The sequence below is a fragment of the Erythrolamprus reginae genome, chromosome 2 (genome assembly GCF_031021105.1).
Source record: "Erythrolamprus reginae isolate rEryReg1 chromosome 2, rEryReg1.hap1, whole genome shotgun sequence".
Classification (NCBI taxonomy): Eukaryota; Metazoa; Chordata; class Lepidosauria; order Squamata; family Dipsadidae; genus Erythrolamprus; species Erythrolamprus reginae.
Genome location: NC_091951.1, coordinates 244,027,601 through 244,042,341, shown reverse-complemented (window position 1 = coordinate 244,042,341; position 14,741 = coordinate 244,027,601).

Genomic DNA, 14,741 nt, shown 5'->3' with positions numbered 1-14,741 from the left:
TCTCTGAAATTTGACCAGCTGGGTTTCAGGTATGGCATCAACCTCGACCCCAGGGAAGGGGGGGAGGAGTGGCTATTATAGCCAGGGAGAGCCTTTGCCTAGATAGACTTGTTGCTCCAGAGATTGCGGGTTGTGAGTCCCTCCTTGTGAAGTTGGACTTAGGGGTTCAGGTGGGCTTGTTGCTCACGTACCTGCCTCCCAGCTGCGTGTCAACAGCCTTGCCTGTGCTGCTCGAGGAGGTAGCTGGGCTGGCAGTAGGATTTCCCAGACTTATGCTCTCAGTCTTCGGAGAGGGGCGGCATACAAATCTAATAAATTGAATTGAAATTGAATTGAATTATTGTCTTGGGGGATTTTAACCTGCCGTCGCTCGGCGAAACCTCTGGGTTAGCGCAGGAGTTCATGGCCACCATGACAGCCATGGACCTGACTCATGTAGTACAGGGTCCGACTCACGAGGGGGGGCACGCAACCGACATGGTATTCCTCTCTGAGCAATTGAGTAATGGTCTGAGACTAAGGGGCTTAGAAGTGTTGCCTTTGTCATGGTCAGACCATTTTCTATTACGGCTTGACTTCCTGGCTCCAATCCTTCCCCGCAGGGAGGCGGAACCGATTAGACAGTTCCGCCCCAGATGCCTGATGGACCCAGAGGGCTTTCAGAGGGCGCTTGGGGTTATTCCAGATGCACTCGTCCACAGTTCAGTAGAGTCTCTTGCAGAGGGTGAGTTGGCCTTCTCTGGGTCCCGTCGACTAAACAATGTTGTTTGGCGGGACCCAGGGGAAGAGCCTTCTCTGTGGCGGCCCCGACCCTCTGGAACCAGCTCCCCCTGGAGATTAGAACTGCCCCCACCCTCCTTGCCTTTCGTAAACTCCTTAAAACCCACCTCTTCCGTCAGACATGGGGGAATTGAGACATCTGCCCCGGGCCTATACAGTTTATACATGGTATGTTTGTGTGTATGTTTGCTTTTTAATAAAGCCACCCCGAGTCTGTGGAGAGGGGCGGCATACAAATCTAATAAATAATAATAATAATAATAATAATAATAATAATAATAATAATAATAATAATAATGATCTATGTATTGCCCACAAGATCATATGCTGCAACGTCCTGCCTGTTAAAGACTACTTCAGCTTCAACCACAACAACACAAGGGCCCACAACAAATACAAGCTTAATATTAACCGCTCCAAACTTGACTGTAAAAAATAAGACTTTAGTAATTGAGTTGTCGAAGTGTGGAATTCACTACCGGACTCTGTAATATCATCCCCTAACCCCCCAACACTTTACCCTTAGATTATCCACGGTTGACCTCACCAAATTCCTAAAAGGTCAGTAAGGGGCATACATAAGTGCACCAGAGTTCCTACCATCCCCTGTCCTGTTGTCTCTCCTACATCTCCTATATCTTCTCTTCTATACCTATATCTTTTTCTGCTATTCTCTCATAGTTATATTTCACTCCTTTATTTTCTCCTCTATTCCCCCTTTAATACATTCTACCTGATTATATCCTCTATAACCCTCATTGTGTATTATTCTGTATTGGACAAAACAAATAAATAAATAAAATAAATAAATCATTAAATGTTGTACTTCATGATTCTTGACAAATGTATCTTTTTCTTTTATGTACATTGAGAGCGTATGCACCAAAGACAAATTCCTTGTGTGTGCAACCATACTTGGTCAATAAGGCATTCTATCTTCTATCTATTCTAGCTTAATGATAATCATAGAGTACAAATAAGCAATCAAATCATACTAGGAAACTATCAATATAAATCATAAGGATACAAACAAAAAAGTTACAGTCATGCAGTCATAAATCATAAGTGGGAGGAGATGGGTGATAGGAATGATGAAAAGGTTAATAATAATAGTAACTAACTGATTGGCTGAATGAATAAATGGATTTATGTCTGATGAGATGATGCTGGACTTCTGTCTTGGGAGTAAAAATAGATGAATTAATTCAGTACTGTACTGACAAAAGATTTCCAGTGAATGAATTACTAAATGGGTGAATGGTCATAAACCAAACAAGGTCAGCTATAATAATTGAGCAATTCAATAAGTGGAGATTAAAATAAAATAAAACAAAACAAAATTCAGTATAAACCCAATACATGCTAATGGTAATCCAAAATTTAATAGAATCTAACTCATGGGTATATTTGTGAATGGATTTGGGACTTCAGGCCAGTAAGTAGATATCAATTGAGAATGTCAGGATGCCTGGCAAGTACTAAAAGGGCAGTGCAATAGTGCGTGCATTGGTGCTCCAACAATTCAAATGTCCATAATCCAAATAAACCGTAAGAAAAAATATATGTGACCACTCCCTTCCAACATTCTAGGAAACAAGATGGTAAATCTTGTTAAGGTGAAGGCTCTCCTGTGAAGAACAGATAGGATATTTAACAAATGTTGATGTGTGCGAAGTGGTTTGTAATTGCTGTGATGGTTTAGGGAAGTGGTGGGGAAGTTTTTACACACTGAGTGCCCAAAGTATGTGCGCACACATGCCCAAACTGAATGGTGCATATGCAAGCACAAATGTACGCATGTGCAGACATTTGTTGTCTCTCCTGTATCTCATATATCGTATCTACTATTCTTCTATTCTATCCTTCTCATACTTTTTTACCAATATTCTTCTATTCTCTTATTGATATATTTTATCCCTATATTTTACTTCTATTCTTTCTCTAATATATCTTACTCAAGTATATCCTCTATAACCTTCATTGTGTATTATTGTACATTGGAATAGATAGATAGATAGATAGATAGATAGATAGATAGATAGATAGATAGATAGATAGATAGATAGATAGATAGATAGATAGATAGATAGAATAATTGATAGATAGATTAGATAGATAGATAGATAGATAGATAGATAGATAGATAGATAGATAGATAGATAGATAGAATAATTGATAGATAGATAGATAGATAGATAGATAGATAGGTAGATAGGTAGATAGATAGATAGATAGATAGATAGATAGATAGATAGATAGATAGATAGATAGATAGATAGATAGATAGAATAATTGATAGATAGATAGATAGATAGATAGATAGATAGATAGATAGATAGATAGATAGGTAGATAGGTAGATAGATTAGATAGATAGATAGAATAATTGATAGATAGAATAATTGATTGATAGATAGATAGATAGGATAGATAGATAGATAGATAGATAGATAGATAGAATAATTGATAGATAGATAGATAGATAGATAGAATAATAGATAGATAGATAGATAGATAGATAGATAGAATAATTGATAGATAGATAGATAGATAGATAGATAGATAGATAGATAGATAGATAGATAGATAGATAGATAGATAGATAGATAGATAGACAGAGTAGAAAGGAAAGACCAGCTGGCCAGGGGGAGGCAGGGCATCCCAATACTGGCAGCATGGCAAGAGTTAAGATCTTTTTCTTTTGTAAGCTACTGTTTCATCATTTGCAGGGAAAAAGAAGCTCATGAAAGAAACGGCATGGAGATCTGACCTGGGGTGACGGCGCACATGTTCCGCAGAGAGGGCTCCGCATGCCATTTCTGGCATGCGTGCCATAGGTTCACCATCACAGGTTTAGGGCCCGAAGTCTACCTTGTTGAAGTCCAAAACAGGGTTCTTCTTGTGGCTCACCAGCAGCCTGTGTAGTTGATGGAGGATCCTGTTCAAGAGGAGGACAACTTGGTGATGTGCCAGCAGCCTATGCAGCTGGCACCTGAGTTGGACAGTGGGTAGGATGGCGAGGACTTGGTGCCCGAGGCAGAGGTTCAGCCAGGGCCTTTGGAACCTCCAGCACCTCATAGCAGCAATGAGGAAGAAGAGGCTTCTCCTCTTGTTGATGCAAGAGCCTGCAGAGCTGCCAAGAGACAGGAATAAGAAGTAAGATTGGGGGCTAATTGGCCACTCTCCTAGTCTACTTAAGAACAGTAAAGGCAGCTGAAAGGGTGCAGGAAACAATAGTCAACTCTCGTGTATCCATCGTGAATTATCTTGTGAATCTCTCGAAAATCTGTTTTCGGATTTCTTATCAAGGAGGACTCCTGGGTATTTTGCCAAGCTCTTGGACATTACACCAGATAACAAAAACTAACTGCATTGTTTTGAGTTAAGACTCTCTGAACTTACACCAGCTGCTAATGCAAATTAATTAGCAGCTGACTTTTTTTCAAGAAAGGATTGCTTTTTGATTTGTGTGTGTGTCTCCACTGCTGAGCCAGTTATTAGCAGTGGTTCAGTGATTAAATTAAGTTTGTTCAAATGATGTGTTTTTGATACATTCATAACTGGGGGCAGATCAGTTCTTCTTTTTTTTTAACTTCAGTGTAGAGTTGTTTTTTTAGGCACAAGCATGATCTAGACCTGGCTAAATCATTGACTATTTTTTCCCATTGAAGAAGTATCTATGAACAAAATTGAACTAAGTTAGGGACCCATTGAACTAAGTTAGGGACCCATCTCAAAGCTACTTTTAGCCACTATTTTAAATGACAAATTCTCATATGACCCTTTGTCGAGGTGAAGCCAGGCTTTGAATGAAGAAGTGCATTAGTCATACAATTATTCAGACAACAAGGCGGATAGAGTGAGACTTAAAATTTTTGAATGAAACACTTGCAGTGCACTCAAGTCTTTGTATAGACAAAGAGATGTCCTCTGTAAGAGGAGCTCAGCACTTTTGCTCTAAATAGCTCGGGTGGCAGCAGGAGAAAAATTATTGCAGTTACGTCTGGCAAAACGTCATTATAGCACTTGAAGCCTTCTGGGCACAGACCGAAATGTCACAAGATTGATACCCTCACACAGGAGAAGATTGAAAGGAAGATTCCCAAGAATTTAAAAACCTCCGACTATTCAATTTGGGTGCCATTCATTGCCCACTGATAGAGGCAATTTAGACACTGATTAGTAAGTGGCACCACTTTGGAATTGTTTTGGAACAGATCATTTGAAGTTCTTCGCAACAACTTGTAAGGGTGCACAGACTTTGCCAAAGGACAATCTGAGTTTTGTGAGAAAGTAACAGCACCGAGTGGAAATAATATTGAAATCTAACCCTGGAGGGGTTTCCCTTTTACATAGGGGTTTTAGAGTACAATCAATATAACAATTATTTATTTATTTATTTCTAGGACCAGGATTGAAAGTCTAGTCTCATAGGGTATTCTATTTCGAGTGGAGGAGTGAAGGGCTCTTCTGGTGAAGTATCTTTGGACATTTTCAAGGGTGTTAATGTCTGAGATGCGATATGGGTTCCAAACAGATGAGCTGTATTCGAGGATGGGTCTGGCAAAAGTTTTGTAAGCTCTGGTAACTAGTGTGAGATTGCCAGAGCAGAAGCTACGTAGGATTAGGTTTACAACTCTTGAAGCCTTCTTGGCTATATTGTTGCAGTGGGCTTTGGCACTTAAATCTTTTGTTATTAGTATACCAAGGTCTTTAACCGAGTGGGGATTATATAAATAAATGTGAAGCAAGAATGCAACTTCCCAGATGATAACCGAAGCAGAGCAATTGCCAATGGCAGTGATATTTCCCCACATCTAGATTAGTAGTGGGTTCTAAATCCTGTGGCTACAGGTTCACTCGTGAGCGCATGTGTCAGAGTACGTAGCAAAATAAATCATAAGCTTCACAAATGACTGCAATTTGCTGATTCAAATAAACTTTTACAATCATAACAAAATATTTACAATATTACATGTTCCTTCACAGACTGCATGGCAAGAGATGTTTTCACCAAAAAAAGTACAACAAAAGAACTGGGTAAACCACGCCCTTCTTCTACCTCAGTTTCTGGACATTCTCAATCAATACTTCACTTTGATTGGGTGACTGAATCAGCAGACAAGATTCATTGACTAGCCATGTTCTGATTGGCTCTCCCAGTCAGGAACAAATCTCAACACCCATGATGTTTCTGTGCAGAAGCATCCTGGGCGGGTGGGTGGAGGCTCCCGCCATCACCACTACCCGGTTCTCAGAACCAGGCTGAACTGGGAGCAACCCACCGCTGATGTAGATATTCTCAAACCTGAAAACATCAGCCACGATAAATTTCAATCAGTAAATAAAGCTGCCATTTCCTCCACAATCTCACTTTAGAAATCAAATCAAAAGCCATTAAAGGTGATATAAAGAATTTTTTTCCCAAGTGATGAAGTTGATCTCATATTGACTGTCCCATTCTGAGGTTAGCTTGTTCCTCTTCCTTCTACTGAGTCAGCAATTAACATAGAAACATAGAAGACTGACGGCAGTAAAAGACCTCATGGTCCATCTCGTCTGCCCTTATACTATTTCCTGTATTTTATCTTAGGATGGATATATGTTTATCCCAGGCATGTTTAAATTCAGTTACTGTGGATTTATCTACCACGTCTGCTGAAAGTTTGTTCCAAGGATCTACTACTCTTTCAGTAAAATAATATTTTCTCATGTTGCTTTTGATCTTTCCCCCAACTAACTCCAGATTGTGTCCCCTTGTTCTTGTGCTCACTTTCCTATTAAAAAACACTTCCCTCCTGGACCTTATTTAACCCTTTAACATATTTAAATGTTTCGATCATGTCCCCCCTTTTCCTTCTGTCCTCCAGACTATACAGATTGACTTCATTAAGTCTTCCCTGATACGTTTTATGCTTAAGACCTTCCACCATTCTTGTAGCCCGTCTTTGGACCCATTCAATTTTGTCAATATCTTTTTGTAGGTGAGGTCTCCAGTATTCCAAATGTGGTCTCACCAGCACTCTATATAGTGGGATCATAATCTCCCTCTTCCTGCTTGTTATACCTCTAGCTATGCAGCCAAGCATCCTACTTGCTTTCCCTACCGCCTTTCTTACAAAACTGCTTGGGATATAATTGAATAACAATGCATAGTAAATTGGCTGGAAATAATTGGCTAGATCAGGGGTCGGCAAACCGCGGCTCATGAGCCACACATGGCTCTTGAGTGTGGCTCTTCTCAACAACCCCCAAGTCACTCACTAACTCACTTAGCCCTAAATCTTTTTGCCACACTTGCAAGCTGCCAAGGCTCACTACCTCTCTGTGCGCGCATCCCACATTCCCAGCCCCGTTGCTCTTCCCACATTTCTCTACATTCTGTTGCCTTTCTGCCTCTCATCATGCACCCACAGAGGTGTCATTCCTAAACAGCTGGACTGAACCCAGGTTTTAAGTCCACTATTTTTCCTGCAATCTGAGTTCTGTTGCTAACATTCCCTCTCCTGCTCATAAAGCCCACAGGAGCAAAAAGGGCAGACACACCACTTTGCATGCTGGGAAAAGTAGTCCAAGCTTAGTTTGGGACTGGAAGGTTTGAAGCGTGCTCAGCATTCGCTCTGCTTGCTGACAAAGACACTACTCGGAAAGAAAAGATGAAATAAATCAAGGGACTGTGGCATGGGGAGCATGCATGAAGTTTGCATCGAAGTGATTCCCATTTCCTGAGTCCAAACCTCGTCTTTTAATAAGCCACAGAAGAGTTTTAGTTTCGGGGCTATGCTGAATTGCATTGAAAAGGGGATCTCTAATGTCTATGGAGATTTTCAGTCATCCAGGTTATGGTTGTCCCTTTTGTTGTCCAAAAGGCAACAGGACTTTCTTGGGTAAGCCACAGAATGATGTAGAAAGATTTAAGTGTCCATCACAATATGTAAATGAATGGAAACAGGAAAAAAGGCAAAGATACAACAGTCCAAATACAACAGTCCAAATTGCAGAGAGAAGAATTGCAAAACTGGTTAGTCACCGTGAATATGAAGATTGTAATGTAATCTGATTAATTGATAAAAGTATATATACATAATGCACCTTTGCATAGGTGTGGCTTGCGGCTTGGCTTGAAGGTATTGTGGCTTAGTATGGTTTAGAGTGACTTGTGAATTAGTATGGCTTGTAGTGGCTGAAGACTTGTAGCTGAATATTGTAACTGAGAATAGTAGATAGAGAATTGTGAGTACCTTGTATAGTAACTGCTAGAGAGATAGCTACAGTGTAAATAGTGTAGGTGTGCTACAGAAAAAGTAAATATTTTCCTAAGAAACTCTACAGTATGTGTCTTCAATTATCTTCAAGATAAAGGTTCCTGATATCCTGGATTTGAGGCAGGCTGGTTAGCTGCTTTGGCTATCTGGGTGGACTAGCTTCTGCAAAAATGTTACTCCAACATTTCTTTGGAAATGTTTCACTTTTATCCAAGAAGCTTCTTCATTTGAAAAGAGGAGGGAGGGAGGAAAGAAGAGGAGGGAGGGAGGGAGGGAGGGAGGGAGGGAGGAAGGAAGGAAGGAAGGAAGGAAGGAAGGAAGGAAGGAAGGAACTTTGAGAAATGCTGGTGGTTTTGATCCTTTGGATCTGTTTACAGCCAGATATCTTCCAATTCATTTGGAAGATTTCCTGCTTGTTCAAAAGTGGCACTTGATAGAGATCAGGAGGTCCTCTGTCCTGAAACAATGGAGGATTTTGCTTCATTCTGATGTTTCTCTGATTAGCTCTTGCCCTGATAGCTTTATGCAACATCTGAGCCCAATCCATCAATGTTTGTCAGAAGCAAGGCGAGGCTTGGTTTTAAATCTATACTGGGAGGGGGCTCATAGAGTGTGGGCAACCTGTCTAGAACTGGGCTGCTAAGGAACATGGGTGTTTTGTAACAGTGAGGAGCATATTGAAATGCCCACAATTTGGCTTGCAAATTGAATTTTGCAGAGGCACCTCTGCTGATAGTCCAGTGACTGAGATCAAATAACCTGCAAGGCCAAATCACAGCTGGCCTGATTAAAATGAGATCACACTGATGCCATTACCTAGTTGGATAATTAAACATCTACAAGAAAACAAACTTCAGAGAGCACCAAGGTCTGCATCTTAATCACTGTATTTATTTTAAACACCATTTAAAACAATGCTTTAAAACATATTTTTTGGGATATTTGTTTCATTAACTGCAGTGGACTTTCCAAATTGAAACCCCAGTTTCAATATATTACAATATTATTGAATAAGCAAAACACACATCAAAACTGCTTTGTGATACATTTCATATATGAACTACATGCCCGAGAAAATCCAATGTTTTTAATGTTATCTGTCAGCGGGGGAAAGAGAGAGAGAGAGAGAGAGAGACAGAGAGAGAGAGAGACAGAGACAGAGAGAAGGAGAGAGGAGAGAGATATCATATATAGAGAGGGGGAGAGACAGAAGGAGGGATAGTGGGAGAGATACAGACAGAGATACAGAGAGAGGAGAGAGAGACATATAGAGAGAGGGGAAGAGAGAGAGAGAGAGATTTACAAAGAGGAGGACAGGGGGTGAGAGATACAGAGAGAGGAGAGAGATAGAGAGACAGAGAGGGAGAGAGTGCGACTTAGATAGAGAGAAGAGGGAGAGAGAGAAAAGGGTTTTGTGATTCACAATTCTCTATCCTAATGACTGGCTGGGTAGACATGGCTGGGGGAATCATGTGACTGGGTGGAAGTAGAGTTGGCCACTCCCACCCAGCTTTTGTGGTTTCCTGGGGGGGGGGGTTCCTGTAGGAAATGGGTCCAAATGGTTCTTTGAATGTTTCAGTTTGCGGATCCCTGGGCTAGATTATTTCTGAAAAGAAATGCAGGTTGGTCTCAATCTCTAGGCATCAATATGATTGAAGAAGGGAACCGAGGCAGAAGTGTATCCTTCTGAATTTGATTTCTAGAGATCTGCTAGGATTCATTGAAATGAATTCTAAGTAGATATTATTTGTTCCATAAAATATTATTTCCTTTCAAATTTGAGTCTTACTAGTTTTATTCTGAAATTCTCTTCTATGGAGCTGGCTTAAAAGTTTGCAACAGAAAAAGATCAGCAGAAGTTAAAAACCAACAAATGTCCCTATATAAGATCCTTTTTAAACATGAAAATCTGTTCTGCATTGCCTTTAGCTGGCAAAGATTCCACTCCTTTACAGGTTGTCTTTGTTTAGCGATCATCTTGTATAGTAACTGTTTTCAGGGATGACAAGGATGTTTTTAAAAAAAGGAACTTTTTTTGTTTGTTTGCCCAGATTGGAGTCTCTTACAGAACCCCATCAAGTTCCTGCCAAATCCAAGGATTTCACAGAATAGAGTATTAAAAAACACTTGTTCAGCTACCCTGTTTCCCCGATAGTAAGACACCCCCGATTGTAAGACGTATCGGGGGTTTCAGGGGGGTCGGCTAATATAAGCCGTACCCCGAAAGTAAGACATATGTCTTACTTTCGGGGAAACACGGGGGTATTGCCGGGGGGAGCCCGATGACGTCGCTTCCAAGCTCCCCGCGTGCCCCTCGCCTTTGCCTCGCTGCAGTGCCACCGCCTCTTCCCCGGCTTGGCAAAGTGAAGGACGGCGCTGGTCCGAAGCGAGCCGAGCGGGCGGCGGCTTGCAGCGAAGGCGCTCGTCCCAGCAACCGAGTCCTGCCGAGGCTCGGCTGCAAGCGGCCAGCGAGGCCGACCGGCTCCATGGCGAGCAGCTGGAGCTGCGCCCTCCTTCGCCTCGCCGCGGCGCCACCGCCTCTTCCCCGGCTTGGCAAAGTGAAGGACGGCGCTGGTCCGAAGCGAGCCGAGCGGGCGGCGGCTTGCAGCGAAGGCGCTCATCCCAGCAACCGAGTCCTGCCGAGGCTTGGCTGCAAGCGGCCAGTGAGGTCGACCGGCTCCGAGGCGAGCGGCCGGAGCTGCGCCCTCCTTTGCCCGCCTCCTTTCCAGCAGGCAGGTGGGGCTGCCCAACTGCGCAGAGCGGCTCCTCCCCTCCAGACACACGCTTCCCCGACAGGCGTCTGCGGCTCCACGCATGCACGCCGCTTGGAGCCCTGAGGTTGAACTTGGAAAAGGGCTCACGAGGCTCCTGTCCCGCGGCTGCCCTTCTGGACTCTGGGGAGATGCCTTCAGGAACGCGACCCTTTCAATTTTTTTCCAATGTAAGACATACCCCGAAAGTAAGACGTAGTGGGGCTTTTGGGGGTAAAAAGAAAGTAAGACACTGTCTTACTTTCGTGGAAACACGGTATATCTGAAACACTTTCTAGCCATGAAATCATAGTGGATTCTAAATGCTTTTGCCACTGGTTTGTGTGCACACCTGCGCATATGCAACACTTCTGCTCATGCATTCTACACTCTCATCTGCACGGGCAGATGTGTCCCAAGCTGGTAGACAGAGCCTCCCCCACCCCACCCCCCACTCCTGCTACCAGTTTGGAGAACCGGGCTGAGCCAGAACTAACCCACCGCTGCATGAATTCCTTAATGTTGGTATGTCTCGGTATAGCTAGGCTATGAGACCTTTGACATACACTGAACAGAGAATTTTAACAGAGTGTGGATGTGTGGTAAAGCCAAAGAAAAAAAGACCCAGACCCAGTTATGCTTAATAAGTACAATTTACATATATACAAAACAGAAACAATCCATAACAAGCACTAAGCCATACAACATAATAAGCACTAAGCAAACACACTCCCCCCTCAAGGCAAAGCAAAAACGAATGAGCGTTAAAGAATCATTGAGGGAAGGAGTACTGGCGCCCTCTTATGGCAAACCAGCCCAAAATATTTAAAGTGATAGTACAAGATACTACAATAGGTAGTTTACAATGGCAAACCCTAACAACCATGTACCTTGTACTAACACTTAATTTCTAAAACAGAAGCAGAAAGCAGAGCTCCATTCTACAATTCTTTAGCAAGTTATTTTAATCTGTTATATTTTACTATGTTTCTATATCAATCCATGAAAGTTCCTTTCAAGCAAGATATCCCAAAAAGGTAGATTTTATTCCTACCTCTTAATTTCAAGTAAAAGAAAAAGATTAATTCGGAATACTGCTCCTAAGTGGTGGGATTCAAAAAAAATTACTGCCCGTTCTGTGGACAAGGTTGGTGGGTGTGGCTTGGTGGGCGTGACAGGGGAAGGATATTGTAAAATGTCCATTCCCTACCCACTCCAGAGAAAGATTACTGCAAAATCCCTGTGGCTGGTTAGGTTCCACAGAGTTGGCCTTCTCCAGGTCCCATCAACCAAACAATGTCGTTTGACAGGGCCCAGGGGAAGAGCCTTCTCTGTGGGGGCACCGGCCCTCTGGAATCAGCTCCCCCCGGAGATTCGTATTGTGCCCGCCCTCCTCGCCTTCCGCAAGAACCTCAAGACCCACCAGGCTTGGGGCAATTAGACCTTGCCCCTCTGATCAATAAATGCAATGTATGGTGTGATTGGACTGTATGATTGCGTATTACACTACAGCCTTTAGTTGGATTTTATGCTACATGCTTATGTTTGTATCTATTCTGTGAGCTGCCCCAAGTCTTCAGAGAAGGGTGGCATACAAATCTGGTCACAATTCAAAGTGTTGGTTATGACCTATAAAGCCCTTCATGGCACCGGACCAGAATTTCTCCGGGACCGCCTTCTGCCGCACAAATCCCAGTGGCCGGTTAGGTCCCACAGAGTTGGCCTTCTCCGGGTCCCGTCGACTAAACGATGTCAGCTGGCGGGACCCAGGGGAAGAGCCTTCTCTGTGGCGGCCCCAACCGTCTGGAACCAACTCCCCCCAGAGATTAGGACTGCCCCCACCCTCCTTGTCTTTCGTAAACTTCTTAAAACCCGCCTCTGCCATCAGGCATGGGGTAACTGAGACATCTCCCCTTGTCTATGCAGTTTTATGTATGGTATGCTTGTGTGTATGTTTTTTATATAACAGGGTTTTTTAGGCTTTTAATGTAAAATTGTTATTTTAGACTTAATATTAGATTTGTTATTACATATTGTTTTTATCTCTGTTGTGTGCCGCTCTGAGTCTGTGGAGAGGGGCGGCATACAAATCTAATTAATAATAATAATCATCATCATCATCATCATCATCATCCTCCCCTCTCAGCTGGGACTTAGGAGGCAGACAATATTTTTTGGGGGTGGAGCCAGTCAGAGGTGGTATTTACCGGTTCTCCGAACTACTCAAAACTTCCACTACCGGTTTTCCCAAATTGGTCATCACCTGCGGAATCCCACCTCTGCTATGTGCTTAAGGCTCGAAGCATTGTTAGAAAACTCCACACACCCACTTTACAGTCTGTTTCATTGCTTCCCTCTGGGAGAAGATTTTGAAGTATTTCTAGCAGGACTACCAGATGCTATACCAGCTTTGTTCCCTATGTCATCCGTCTGGAATACTTGCAAGTTTCTCGCCATGTATATGTATACATCCGGATTAGCCTGTGTTTTTCTCTGTGTCATATAGGTGGCTATATGCATAATTTTGTATTTATTTGTTTGTTTGTTTGTTTGTTTGTTTTGTCATGTTTGCATAGTGTATATTGGAGGTGGTGACCCTTTGAGAGCTATATGCAACAAAATTTCATTTTAATATATTCGGATTAGTGTACCTTTAAAGTGACAATAAAGTTATTCTAAGGTCTAAGAATTAGTAAATTGGGAGAATCTATTTGCATTCTTTGGTATCCTTTTCAATAAGTCATTTTGCCACCTCTATCTGGCAAAATGACAGTTTCTACAAGGAGCCAGCGAGAGTGTTAGTACTGGAAAACTCAATTAAAAATGGTAAGGAACACTCTTACTACAAAAAAAAGATGTTTAGAAAGACCTCTTGGCTTTAAACTGGAAGTCATTATCACTTCAAATGATTTAAGTGTACGCACAGTGGGGGTGGATTTCTTAGTTCTAAACTTGTAGATTGGAAAAGAAATAGGATTTGCTTCCGACCCTATGGATTGCTAAATTTGAATCAACAGAATGTTTATACTTTAGAAGTACCAGGCACGACTTTTCCATTTCAAAGATAAAAGATTTCCTCCACCACCTTCTCTACAGATTTAATAATCTTAAATGGCAAAGGCTGACGTGTCTTATACAGCAAGGTGTTTCTTCCAGAAATTTATTTCCTGGTAGTTGTTTTTTGGTTTTTTTTACCCTGACGGGAATTAAAATTGCTAGAAAATAAAAAGTCCAAACCTTCAAATTGTTTCCATTTTGGTTCTCATTCGTCAGACACATAGATGGATAGGCAATGTCTATCTTTTTTTTACAAGGTATCACATCAAAATAATACAATCCATGGATCAGCATTTCTGATCCCTTACCATCCCTAACGTAATTATTCCAAAGCAAATTGCTTCTTTAAATTTAGTATCAAAACTGATTGCAAAAACCTAAAAAAAAATAAAAATAAGTGAAGTAAAACTTCCATTCTCCTTACGGGGGAAACCTATTGGATACAGCAGACGTGTGTAATGTCATGTCATGCCCAGGCAGATTCGAGTATGACAAATGCAAGGTCAGCAATCGGTCCAGAAAGCTGATTTTCCCCCCCTCCTTATTACTGCAGGAAAAGAGAAGACGCTCAAAACTCTGCTTTGTATCTTCTCACGGAAAATCAATATTGCTCCATGAAAGAAACAGAGGCAAGTTTTTGTAGCTGTGGTGTTCAGAACAAGGGGAGTTATAAACATCTTGTTTTATAAAAGAAGATGCGACACACAGGCCCTTGGAGATATAGGCTACGATCTTCCGCTTCCCACATTCTACATTGATTCAAACTGTGTGCTCCTATCAGGCATTATGTTATCCAGGGCATTCACAACTGTACTCCCCATATAACTGCCACCACTGCATGACACTAATCTTGTCAGCTTCTGCAGATGTCCACACGTTCAGCAGAGGCG